The following is a 12591-nucleotide window of genomic DNA, read 5'->3' as shown; positions in this document are numbered from 1 at the left end:
AGTGTCCTTGTATGTAATCCACCCCTGTTTTAATGAGTCCATTGACTATTATTCCATTCCCGTGTCCGGTTAAATGAACAATTATTAGTATTTATAAATATCCCGCCCATCGTGTCCGATCGAGTGTATATGGTTATTTATAGATACGTCAAATTGTAAATCTCTATATTAAATTAATGAACTATCATTCAATTAAACAAATATAAAGCCCATTAATAGCCCATAGTCTAATTTCCACAAGTGTCGGTCTTTTGTCCAAAACCCAATTATGGAACAAAGCCCAATAACCTCGTCTTTAATATTTAGCCCAACATCATGATTACTTTGATTTAAAATAGCATAATAATAACTTAGCTACGAGACATTAATTTAAAAAGGTTGAATATAACTTACAATGAGTATTAATCGCGTAGTGTTACACGGATGCTACCATAACCATATTATTATTAATCTTAAATTAAAATTAAAATTATAAATATATATATATATATATATATATATATATATATATATATATATATATATATATATATATATATATATATATATATATATATATATATATATATATATATATATATATATATATTTGAGAGATAGAGAGTAGATGAATATATGTTATGTTTAACTCGAGCAGAAAATGTTCCAATTTATAGATGTGGCCAGCCTCCTGGGCTCATGCGATTGCATGCTTTTTCTTCTTCGCATGGCCAGCTGTACCCAGATATTTTCCTTTTTAAAACGTAGGCTGCTCGGATTTATATAATATATAATATAATATATATAATTTATATAATATTATATATATATATATATATATATATATATATATATATATATATATATATATATATATATTATATTATATTCTAGTGCATCGTTGACTTGTAATTTTAGCTCCGTTTAGTTGCGCGTTGATAGTTGGCTCATGCCCCGTTTTCGAATTTTCGAACGTCCTTTCCTACGATTTAATATCTTGTACTTTGCATTTTGCGACTTGTACTCTTGTAATTTTGAGACGTTTCTCATCAATAAATTGAACCTCTTGGATTGTACTTTGTACTTTTTAGCATTTTGGTCATTTGCGTCTTCAATTCGTCGAATCTGTCTTTTGTCTTCACCTTTTATTATTTAAACGAATATCACTTGTAAATAGAACAATTGCAACTGAAAGCTTGTCTTTCTTGAGGAATTCTGCTATGAAATATATGTTCGTTTTTAGCATTATCAAATATTCCCACACTTGAACGTTGCTTGTCCTCAAGCAATATAGAACTTGAATAAAAACATACTTGAATCACTTCTTTATTCTTCACACTTTGTACATCAGTGATTTCTATACGGCGGTATGAACAATGATAGTAATGTTGTGGTTTACAGTCCCACATGACTATAAAAATTTAGATCCGTCTGTTGTTACATCACACTTGTTTTTTTTCATTTTGTAGTCAAAATTAGTAGCTTTTGCTGAACTTAATGCAGTCTTTGAAAATGCGCTGTTTTACCCTGTTGTGTACATAAGATAAAATACATACAATACAAATATAAACATGCATGGTATTTTGAAATGGGACTTGATATCCCACTTTCAAATTATAAAAATGAAATATAAGTACAAAATAATAAACATATTAAACATTACATAAAAGTATCACAATGTTAAATGTTTAAACATAAGTAAATAAAAATAATAAAAGATAAAAATCACCAACGGAACTATATCAATCTGGATAGGGGTTCCAGTTCATGTCATCACTCGGGTTCCATGATTGGTGATAGGCGTCCTGATAGGCTTGGTTAGGGTCGTACAAGGTAAAGGGTGGTCGCATATCGGGCTAATGTGGCGGATAGTAAGCAGGTCGAGTCGGGACGTAGTTATGCGGTACCTGATATGATAGCTGGCTCATGATCTGATGCTTATGATAGTGCCATCTATCATGCTGGCATCGCCTGGAGTTCTCGTACACATTCTCAGCGTGCCACTACTCATACTGACGATGCCTAGCCTCGTTAGTCATTTCTACTTCATCTATACGCTGGAAAACGTCAGTAGCACTATCCCTATGACATCCCTAATGTCATCCACTTCCTCCATCTACTCATCCGAACCCCTCTCTACCTGTGGATGGCGGCCCTGATACGGTATTGCCTGATTGCGTCTCCTAGTCAATACCTTTGCACCTTGATAGACTTGCAAACCTAAAGTCTCGTCTTGTTCCCTAACCACCATCATTGGACCCCCTTGTTCCCTATCTACACCTAAATACTCTCCAATGAGAGTAACAAAAATACCTCCTCCTATTATTCCCCCGTCCTGTATACCTTCCACCATTTTGGACAGATAAAAACCAACACAGTAGGGGATATTAACAAAGCCTCTAGTGTCTCGAATCCACTTAAGGTAAAATAAATCGTGTAAGGTCATTTTCTCCTTGTTGTTACCTCTTTGTGTAATCGAGTTTGCTAAGAATCTATGTATTATACGAAGTTTGGCTTTATTAATATCTAAATAGGAGTGTCTTCCTCCCCGCGTAAACACATTAAAATTTGGCATACGCCTCCAGATGGCGTTAGCGTCAAAATTTCTATCTACCCTTTTACCATGATAAATCAAATTTATACAATCAGGTGATAGTAATTCAGCGGGAGTGTAAATCTGTAAAGCCTGTCCATGTTCAGCATGGGCATCCTGTACATCCTACGGCCAAGTAAAAACCTAAGAAAACTCTTATCGTCTAACCTATCTACATCCTTATTTAAGGCTATAGTACTCATTAGCTCAACACACCACTCCTTATATACAGGCCTACGAGTGGTAAATAAACGTTGCCAATCAGAAAAAGAAGAGCTGCCATACCTTTGGATTAGATGCTTCCTAACAGGGTTAGTTAGGTGGACCCTTTCCAAAGGCTCCCAATCTATTACCCTTGGTACTTCTACATTTTTGGTCCAAAGCTTAAATTTGTTACTTTGGTACGTCGGGTAATCTCTCCAACTTCTATCAAATCTTAATTTCAGATGCAACTGTTCTTCATGAATTGTTGGGTGTTCTATTATATGGTGAACGGGAAATACTACGTAGGCAATAAAAAATTGTGGTTCTGGTTCATAGTATGGCACATGTTGATCATAATGTTGTTGTTGTTCAGGTTGTTGTTCCGGTTCGTGATATTGCATCTCTGACTGTGGTTCCGGATCAGGTTGCCTAGACGATGATGCACCGTTCGTATCTATATTTCTCTACAAAACACATTAAACACAAAATTTGTGCATCCAAATATGCATTAGTGTTAGCAAAATAACAAATTAAAATAATTACAATAACATGTTTAATCCATATTAAACTTATACTCATTTTCATATTTTTATCAATTCTACACATTTTCAAATAATCATATATGAAAGTGTTTACGAAGTTCATAAACTTTTATCTCAAATAACATGTTAAAATAATCATTACTAGCAATTAAACAAGTTTTAAATGACATTTATATCAAATTAATCAAGTTCATGAATTTTAGACTTAAAAAGTCTGCTTTAATTCTCAAAAATCATGTTTAGGATCAAAGTTTGGATCAATTAATAACCTAAATATGTTACACTACTTAATTTAGTAATAATTCATGATAAAAATCGGCCATAACCTGTTTATATCAAAAAGCCTCAAATTGCTCAAGAACACAAACCCTAGATTTTTAAAATTTTTGAAGTTTTAGGCTTCAAATCATGTTAAATAGCATCAATCTAGGTTATACATGCATAATATACTAACAATTTAACTCTAATTACACCAAAAATTATCAAAATCAAATTAGGTAAAAATTTGCTCAAGAACACTAAAATTCAAATTTAAAGAGTTTTAGGGGTGTAAACGTTACCTTCTTTGAAAAACTTCTGAACAAACGCATGATTAGAGCAGATTATAGCAAGAAATTTGGTTGAATTTGGTTGAAAATGATGATTTTAGGTGATTATGTGTGTGTGTGTGTGTGTGTTCGTGTTTTGTGTGTGTATTTGTGAAGAGACAGAGTGCTCGCTGCCTTTTGTTCCTGACCAGCATTCTAGGGCCATGCAATCGCATGGTTACCCAGTGCAACTCCCATGCGATCGCATGGGGTGTGGCATTTTTTTTTATATAAAAACTTTAACTTATAAAACAAACATTAATTAATTTTAAAAATTTGTGTCTTTTAAGAATGAGGGAGTTTCGGTACGTTGACCTAGTTCGTCCCTCGACAAAATTTTAAAATTTACCATTTTAAAGCGTTGTTTTAAAAGCAAATATTTTTGGATTTTTTAATGTTTTTGGCATACTTTAAATCAATAAGATTAAAATAAATGATAATAAAATTTCTCGTCCCGCCCTCGGGTAAAGCAATTTCGGTTCCATAACCTAGTCTTCAACTCACGACGAATTTTAAATATCAAATTTTTAACTTAATGAAATAAAGTAAATTTTGTTTTTAAATTCACACCAAACTTAAACTTAAAATGCATAAGATTTCATATAAATATTATTAATATTTATATATATTAGTTTTACAAACTTATATTAAAAATATTAGTTTTTAAAATATTTACAAACTTCAATATATTGATTTAAAAGTTTATAATATTAATTTTAAAAACATGGTAAAAAATAAAATTAAAATCTTTTTGGTCTTTTATCCCACTTTAATCAATCAAATATTATCAAAAATATATGCCCTTCTTTTGGGTAAAGTAATTTCGGCTATATTACCTAGTTTTACTCCTGACGAATTTCTGAAATATTCTGGGTTGGTTGATTAAAGATATTTATACCTTATGAATAAACGGTAAATTTTGCAGTGATGTAATAAATTTTTGTATGATAACAATGATTTCGGTTTCGCGTGCCTAATTTTATTGAATATCAATTTAATACTTTATAGCGAACAATTTGGCGTTTATTATCAAAAGGTTAAAAGCAATAAAAACAAATAAAAACTGTACATACTTACCTGTGAGATAGAATTCTTAGAGACCTGCTTTAACCGACTCATAGGAGAGTCGTGTGATTTGGTTTTCCATAGCTACATAAGCGTAACCTCGATTCTTCAATAACTTTTCTTCTAAATATATGAACGGTCCTTCTCTGCATAGAGTAACAAATTCGGTATTTGAATATGTTTGATTGTTCGAACATTTACCTTCGTGTGACCATTTTCTGCATTTATGACATCTTTCAAGGTGTCGTGCCCTTCTTTTTGTTGCGGATTTTTGATTTTCCTTTACCAAAATGTGTCTTATGATGATCTTTCCTGAGTTCTTTTCTCACTTCGTCCATTTTGCCTCTTATGAATGATACCAGTTCACTCGGGAAAGTGTTATTATTACGTTTTGTAATCATAGCGTGTAGTAGTAGACCATGGTTCAGATCAAAGGAATTCTTCATCTTGTAAAACCTAAAAGAAATAAAAATTCAGAATGGAGGGAGAAGACTAGTTCTTTAGGGTCTGCTAGGAAAAGACCATTCGGATTCCATTCTCGAGAACTACACGAAAACAGAAAATCTAACTCTAACAGAAATTCATATTACCCTTAAAAGATTCGAATCTTCCCACACTTAGTTAGCTGTGGTGTCGAAATTGTGATTAACTTCATCTTCAACTTCCATTGGATTATCTATGTAATGTTTAACTCTGTGACCATTAACCTTAAATTCAACCCCATTTGAATTTATTAACTCTACTGTTCCGTATGGGAAAACTCTTTTGACTATGAATGGTCCAGACCATCTTGATTTCAATTTTCCAGGAAATAGCTTGAATCGTGAATTGAAAAGAAGAACTCGGTCTCCTTCCTTGAATTCTTTTGAACTTCGAATTCTTTTATCATGCCATTTCCTCGTTCATTCTTTATAGATTAACAAATTTTCATATGCTTCATGTCTTAATTCTTCTAATTCGTTTAGTTGACTTAACCGTAGACGTACAGCTTCATGTAAATCAAGATTACATGTCTTCAAAGCCCAAAATGCCTTGTGCTCAATTTCTACTGGAAGGTGACATGCTTTTCTGTAAACGAGTTTAAAAGGTGTGGTTCCAATTGGAGTTTTATAGGCTGTTCTAAAAGCCCAGAGTGCATCCTCCAATTTCATGGACCATTCCTTCGAATTTGATCCTACGGTTTTCTCTAAAATAGATTTTAATGCTCGGTTGATATTTTCAACTTGTCCACTTGTTTGTGGATGATAAGCGGTTGAGATTTTATGAGTTACTCTATATCTTTTAAGAACTTTCTCAAGTTGATTATTACAAAAATGAGTACCCTGATCACTTATTAAAGCTTTCGGTGTTCCAAACCTAGCAAAAAGATGTTTTAAGAAGTTGACTACAACTCGTGCATCGTTAGTCGGGAGAGCTTGTTCTTTCGCCCATTTAGATACATAATCAATGGCAACGAGAATGTAGAGATTATTATGAGATTTTGGAAATGGACCCATAAAGTCAATACCCCAAACGTCAAATACTTCACATACTTGAATGACATTTGGTGGCATTTCATCACGTTGACTTATTTTTTCGGCCCTTTGACATGCATCATAGGATTTACAAAGAAGGTGCGCGTCTTTGAAAATTGTAGGCCAATAAAATCCAGCATCGTAAACTTTCCTTGCTGTGAGTTGAGGCCCATAATGCCCTCCTGTTGGTCCTGTGTGACAATGGTTTAAGATTTGACTAGCTTCATCTCCGAATACGCATCGGCGTATTATTCCATCGGGACAACTTTTAAACAAATGTGGATCTTCCCAAAAATAGTGTTTTATATCACTAAAGAATTTCTTTCGTTTTTAATACGACAACCCTTTTTCAAGGAATCCACATACTAAATAGTTTGCATAGTTTGCAAACCATGGAATTTCATTATAATCGATCTTCAAAAGATATTCATCAGGAAAGTTATCTTGTATGGCCGATTCATTTAGAACTTCTAATTCGAGATTTTTAAGACGAGGAAGATGATCAGCGGCGAGATTTTCTGCTCCCTTTTTATCTCGGATTTCAATATCGAACTCTTGTAAGAGTAAGATCCAACGGATTAATCGTGGTTTAGCATCTTGTTTCGAAAATAGGTATCTAAGAGCAGAATGGTCGGTATAGACCACCGTTTTAGCTAGAACGAGATATGAACGAAATTTGTCAAAAGTAAAGACAATAGCAAGGAGTTCTTTTTCGGTATTTGTGTAATTCGTTTGTGCTCCTTGTAACGTCTTACTAGCGTAATAAATAGGTTGAAATCGTTTTTTAATCCTTTGACCTAAAACGGCTCCCATTGCAAAATCACTTGCATTACACATAAGTTCAAACGGTAAATTCCAATTTGGAGTTATCATGATCGGTGCATTAGTGAGTTTTTCTTTAAGAATATTAAAAAATTTGATGCATTCGTCTGAAAAGATGAATGGAGCATCCTTTTCTAGGAGTTTATTCATAGGAGTGGCAATTTTAGAAAAATCTTTTATGAAACGTCGGTAAAAACCGGCATGCCCTAGAAAACTCCTAACTCCTCTAACATTGGTGGGATGTGAAAGTTTAGCAATTACATCTACTTTATCTCTATCCACTTCAATTCCTTCCTTTGAAATTTTATGACCAAGAACGATGCCTTCTCTAACCATGAAATGGCATTTCTCCCAATTAAGTACTAGATTTGATTGCTCGCATCTAATAAGCATTCGTTCAAGATTAACTACACATGTTTCAAAAGTATCACCGAAGACTGAAAAGTCATCCATGAAAACTTCCATGCATTCTTCTATCATGTCGTGAAAAGTCGCCATCATGCACCTTTGAAAGGTTGCAGGGGCGTTGCAAAGTCCAAATGGCATGCGTTTGTAAGCAAAAGTACCATAAGGGCACGTGAACGTGGTTTTCTCTTGGTCCTCGGGCACTATTGGAATTTGAAAATATCCTGAGAAACCGTCAAGAAAACAATAGTAACTATTTCCGGCTAATCTTTCCAACATTTGATCAATGAAAGGTAAGGGAAAGTGATCTTTTCTGGTGGCGTCATTTAATTTTCTATAATATATACAAACATGCCATCCTGTTACAATCCTAGTAGGAATAAGCTCATCTTTTTCATTTTTGATGACAGTCATGCTACCCTTCTTAGGTACGCATTAAACTGGGCTTACCCATGGACTATCAGAGATTGGATAAATTAAACCTGCATCTAGCAGTTTAATAATTTCTTTCTTAACAACATCTTGCATATTTGGATTTAGTCTTCGTTGGCGTTGCACATATGTTTTATGACCTTCTTCCATAAGGATTTTATGTGTGCAATACGAAGGACTTATGCCTTTAATGTCATGAATCTTCCATGAAATAGCTGGTTTATGAGCTTTTAGCACAGAAATGAGTTGAGATTTTTCATTTTTTGTAAGAGAAGATGATATTATTACAGGTAATTCAGATTCACCATGTAAATAAGCCCAAATAGTTTAGAAGTGGCTTTAACTCTAATGTCAGTGGTTCTTCTATATCGTTGATTTGTATCGATATCTGTCTTCTTCTTTTAGCATTTGAAGTTCTTCTGTTGTTGGTTCGTATTCATTTGCCATGAGTGTAGCTAACATTTCAGCTTCATCAATTGGTTCAGTTCCTTCTCCTAAAGAACATTCTCGTGTTCCTTATAATTCTGGAAATTCTTGTAACAATTTTGCATGTGAATCTATAGTTTGAATATAATAACATGTATCATCTGCAGATTGCGGTTGTTGCATGGCTCTATCAACAGAAAAGGTGACACTCTCGTCCTCTATACTTAGGGTCAGTTTCTTACCAAACACGTCTGTTATTGCTTTGGCCGTGTTTAAGAATGGTCTTCCTAATATAAGAGGAACTCGAGAATCTTCTTCCATGTCTAGAATAACAAAGTCTACTGGAAATACTAAAGTACCAACTTTAACTAGCATGTTCTCCATTATCCCTCTAGGATATTTTACTGATCGATCGGCTAGTTGTATGCTTATTCGTGTTGGTTTTAATTCTCCAAGGTCTAGTTTAGCGTATAGTGAATACGGCATTAAATTTATACTAGCATCTAAGTCTGCCAATGCTTCTATTGAACTAAGACTACCCACAAAATATGGAATTGTGAAACTTCCTGGATCAGAGAGTTTTCTGGTAGTTTATTCAACAGTACTGTAGAACAATTAGCATTCATAGTAACAGCCGAGAGTTCTTCCATTTTCTTTCTATTTGTGATTAGATCTTTCAAGAATTTAGCATATCTTGGCATTCCTGAAATCACATCAATGAAAGGAAGATTTACATTTATTTGTTTAAACATATCCAAGAAATTGGATTGCTCGGCTTCAAGTCTTTCTTTTCTCATTTTACTCGGGTAAGGAAGCGGTGGTTGGTATGGTTTAACATAAGGTTTAGCCTTAACTGTGTTATCTTCATTAACCTTTTCAACTACCGGTTCTGTTTCCTTATCTTGATCAGGCTGTGGTGCCTGTGGAGTGGGAATAGAGTCATCAGAATTTACAGGAATTTCAGGTGGTTTAAGTGTAATACCACTTCTCGTGGTAATGGATTTAGCTGTTTCATTCCGGGGGTTAGCATTTGTATTGCTAGGTAGACTCCCCGGTTTCTTTCACCTATTAACCTTGCTAGGTTGCTTACTTCTTGTTCTAGATTTTGAATAGAAGCTTGTTGATTTCTAAATACTTGAGCATTTTGTTCATTCGTTTGTTTCTTAGATGTGAAAAACTGCGTTTGAGATTCAACTAGCTTTGACATCATGTCTTCTAAATTTGGCTTTTTATCATCGGTTTGTGGTGGTTTATTTGGAAAAATAGGTCTTTGCTGGTTGTAAGTATTGTTAGATACTTGTTGATTACTAGGACCTTGTTGGTTGTTGTATGGGACATTTCGGTTATAATTCTGATTTTGATTATAGTTTGGTCTTGGCGATTGATAATTATTTCCAGGCCTTTGGTTCATGTATGAAACATTCTCTCTTTGTTCCATTGTTTGTTCAATACTGAGACAATCTTTTATCAAATGTGGTCCTCCACACTGCTCACAACTAATTCGAATTGCGTGAATATCTTTAGTCATCTTTTCCATTCGTCTTTCGAAAGCATCTAACTTTGCGGAAATGGAATCAAAGTCATGGCTAGAATCGGTTCTAGCCGCTTTAGATGATCTAACGATATCTTTTTCTTGATGCCACTCATGTGAGTGGGAAGCAGTGTTATCAATAATTTTGTAAGGTTCAGTTGCGGTTTTCTTCATAATGGAACCACCAGCTGCTATATCGATGTCTTTTCATGTAGTAATGTTGCATCCTTGGTAGAATATTTGTACTATTTGATAAGTGTCTAAACCATGCTGAGGACATCCTCTCAACAACTTTCCGAATCTTGTCCACGCCTCATATAGAGTTTCATTTGGCTTCTGTGTGAACGTAACAATTTCTCCTTGAAGTCTCACAGCTTTAGATGCCGGAAAGAATTGTTTAAGAAAATTTTCAACTAACACATCCCATGTATCAATCGCCCCTTCAGGTAACGATTCTAACCAATCTTTGGCTTCTCCCTTTAAAGTCCAGGGAAATAACATGAGATAGATCTGTTCATCCTCAACTTCTCTGATTTTGAATAGAGTACAAATCCTATTAAAGGTTCGAAGATGTTCGTTTGGATCTTCCTTCGGCGCATCACTAAATTGGCATTGATTAGTTACCATGTGTAGGATTTGTCCTTTGATTTCATAATCTGGTGCGTTAATGTCTGGTTGAGTAATTGCTTGACCTTGGCCAGTGCGTTTAGCCCTCATTCGGTCTTCCATACTTAGAGGTTCCAGATTTTCCATGATTGAATTTGTTGAATCTGAATCACTAGAGGATTCTGACTTAATGGTTTCTTCCTCGACAATCTCTGGATGAGTAATCTGTGGTTTAGGAGGAATGATTAGTGGTTCAGGATCTCTGAATTGTCCCTGAATATCCTCCGGGTTCTCAATTGTGAGGTCGGGTTCAAAAAATGGATTATCGGAAATTTGAATTGGAGTACTTGGTCGACTAGATGACGATTCTAAAGAAAAATCAACGGCGACAATGTTGGCTAGATGTCTTGATCGAGTTACAGGTGGTGAACGTATGAAAGGTGGTGAACGTTTTGCTCGGTGCATTCACTGAATATCCTATTAGTTATAAAGATAAAAATTATATAAGTTATCAAATTAATATACTTTTCTGATTTTGCCCACGTTTCGAATAGCCAATAGATGCAGCAGGTAGCCAGGACCCTTTAAATCGGAATCCCACAACTCGCCACTAACAAATCCAACTATTACTACGAACCAGAAAATTTTGGATGTCTATCAATTTAACCGCTTAAAATAATTTTTTCGTCGAAGTTTTAAAGAAAATAAAGAAAATTCTATGTCCTAAAAAATTAGAGCCTCGAGAAATAAGAAAGAAAAAGAGCGCGTCGAAAAATGTCGAAAAATAAAAGGTCGAAAAATAAGCGTCGAAAAATAATAAAATGCAGCGTCGAAACTTAAAAGCCTAAAAACTAAGAATTAAAAGTTGCGTCTAAAGGAATTAAAACTTAAAGGAATTCTATATCCAAAATGGCAATAACTTAATTAGACACTAAAATCTATTAAATACTAAAGCGATAAGCGACGTCGTAGAATTCTAAAGCGCCTAAATCTTAATCTAAAGAAAAAGCACTTAAGGGATTTTATGGTAAAGCCTAAGAATCTGGAAATAGAAATTAACTACGGCAAAAACTAAATTTAAACTAATTACTAATGATAAATATACAATTTACGAATAAACGCTTAAAAAGATACGAAAATATAAAAATAAAACTAAAGTTATAAAAATACAATTTTTTTTTATAAAAATATTATTTTTATATTATATTTTATAAAAGTATTAATTTATATAATTAGTATTTATTTTAAAACTTAATATTACAAAATATAAATTAAATCTTAAAATTAAAAACTAATTAAATAACTAAAACCTAATTAGGGTTAATAATAATAATAATAATTAAATTAAATTAAACCCTAATTCTGTCGGCTAAGGTACCTGACCAGTCAAATCAATCCATGCGATCGCATGGATTGAGTGTGTGATTATCATGCGGTCACATGGGGACGGATACCAGGCCAGATTATGGGTTGCTACAGTACCAGTCCCGTTTACTTTTAATTTATTTTTTTCTGATTTTTAAATTTATATATAAAAAAAATATGTAATAAAAAAAACTTATATTTTAAAAAAATACTTATTAGTTTTAATTTTTAACAAAAGAAAAATAAAAATATAAACTTTTCAATTTAAATAGAAATATATTTTTCTTTTATATTTTTGTATTTTAAAACTTATATAAAATTATATTTTTACAAAAATAGCTTAAAAACTAATATATTTTTTTAATAGCGTTTCGCTTTCGGCGTTGTTGAAGTCCCCGGCAGCGGCGCCAAAAATACTTGATGTTATGCGAGGTGTATACGAAATAGTTATATTTTTATTGCGAAATACTATTAAATACGATACAATTTTACACAAGTTATTTATTTATTTATAGAGTGG

General features: G+C 33.4%; 1 non-coding gene across 1 annotated transcript; it reads left to right on the top strand.

Annotated features, from left to right (window-relative positions):
* The first annotated feature begins 10362 nt into the window (after positions 1 to 10362).
* Positions 10363 to 10469, top strand: LOC139869536 (small nucleolar RNA R71). Its single transcript, XR_011766144.1, has one exon. It is a non-coding gene; the product is annotated as a small nucleolar RNA R71 (small nucleolar RNA).
* The last annotated feature ends 2122 nt before the right edge of the window (positions 10470 to 12591 follow it).

Source organism: Rutidosis leptorrhynchoides, chromosome 9 (assembly GCF_046630445.1).
Source record: "Rutidosis leptorrhynchoides isolate AG116_Rl617_1_P2 chromosome 9, CSIRO_AGI_Rlap_v1, whole genome shotgun sequence".
NCBI lineage: Eukaryota > Viridiplantae > Streptophyta > Magnoliopsida > Asterales > Asteraceae > Rutidosis > Rutidosis leptorrhynchoides.
Note: the sequence above shows the minus strand (reverse complement) of the source record. Positions and strands in the feature narration are given on the sequence as shown.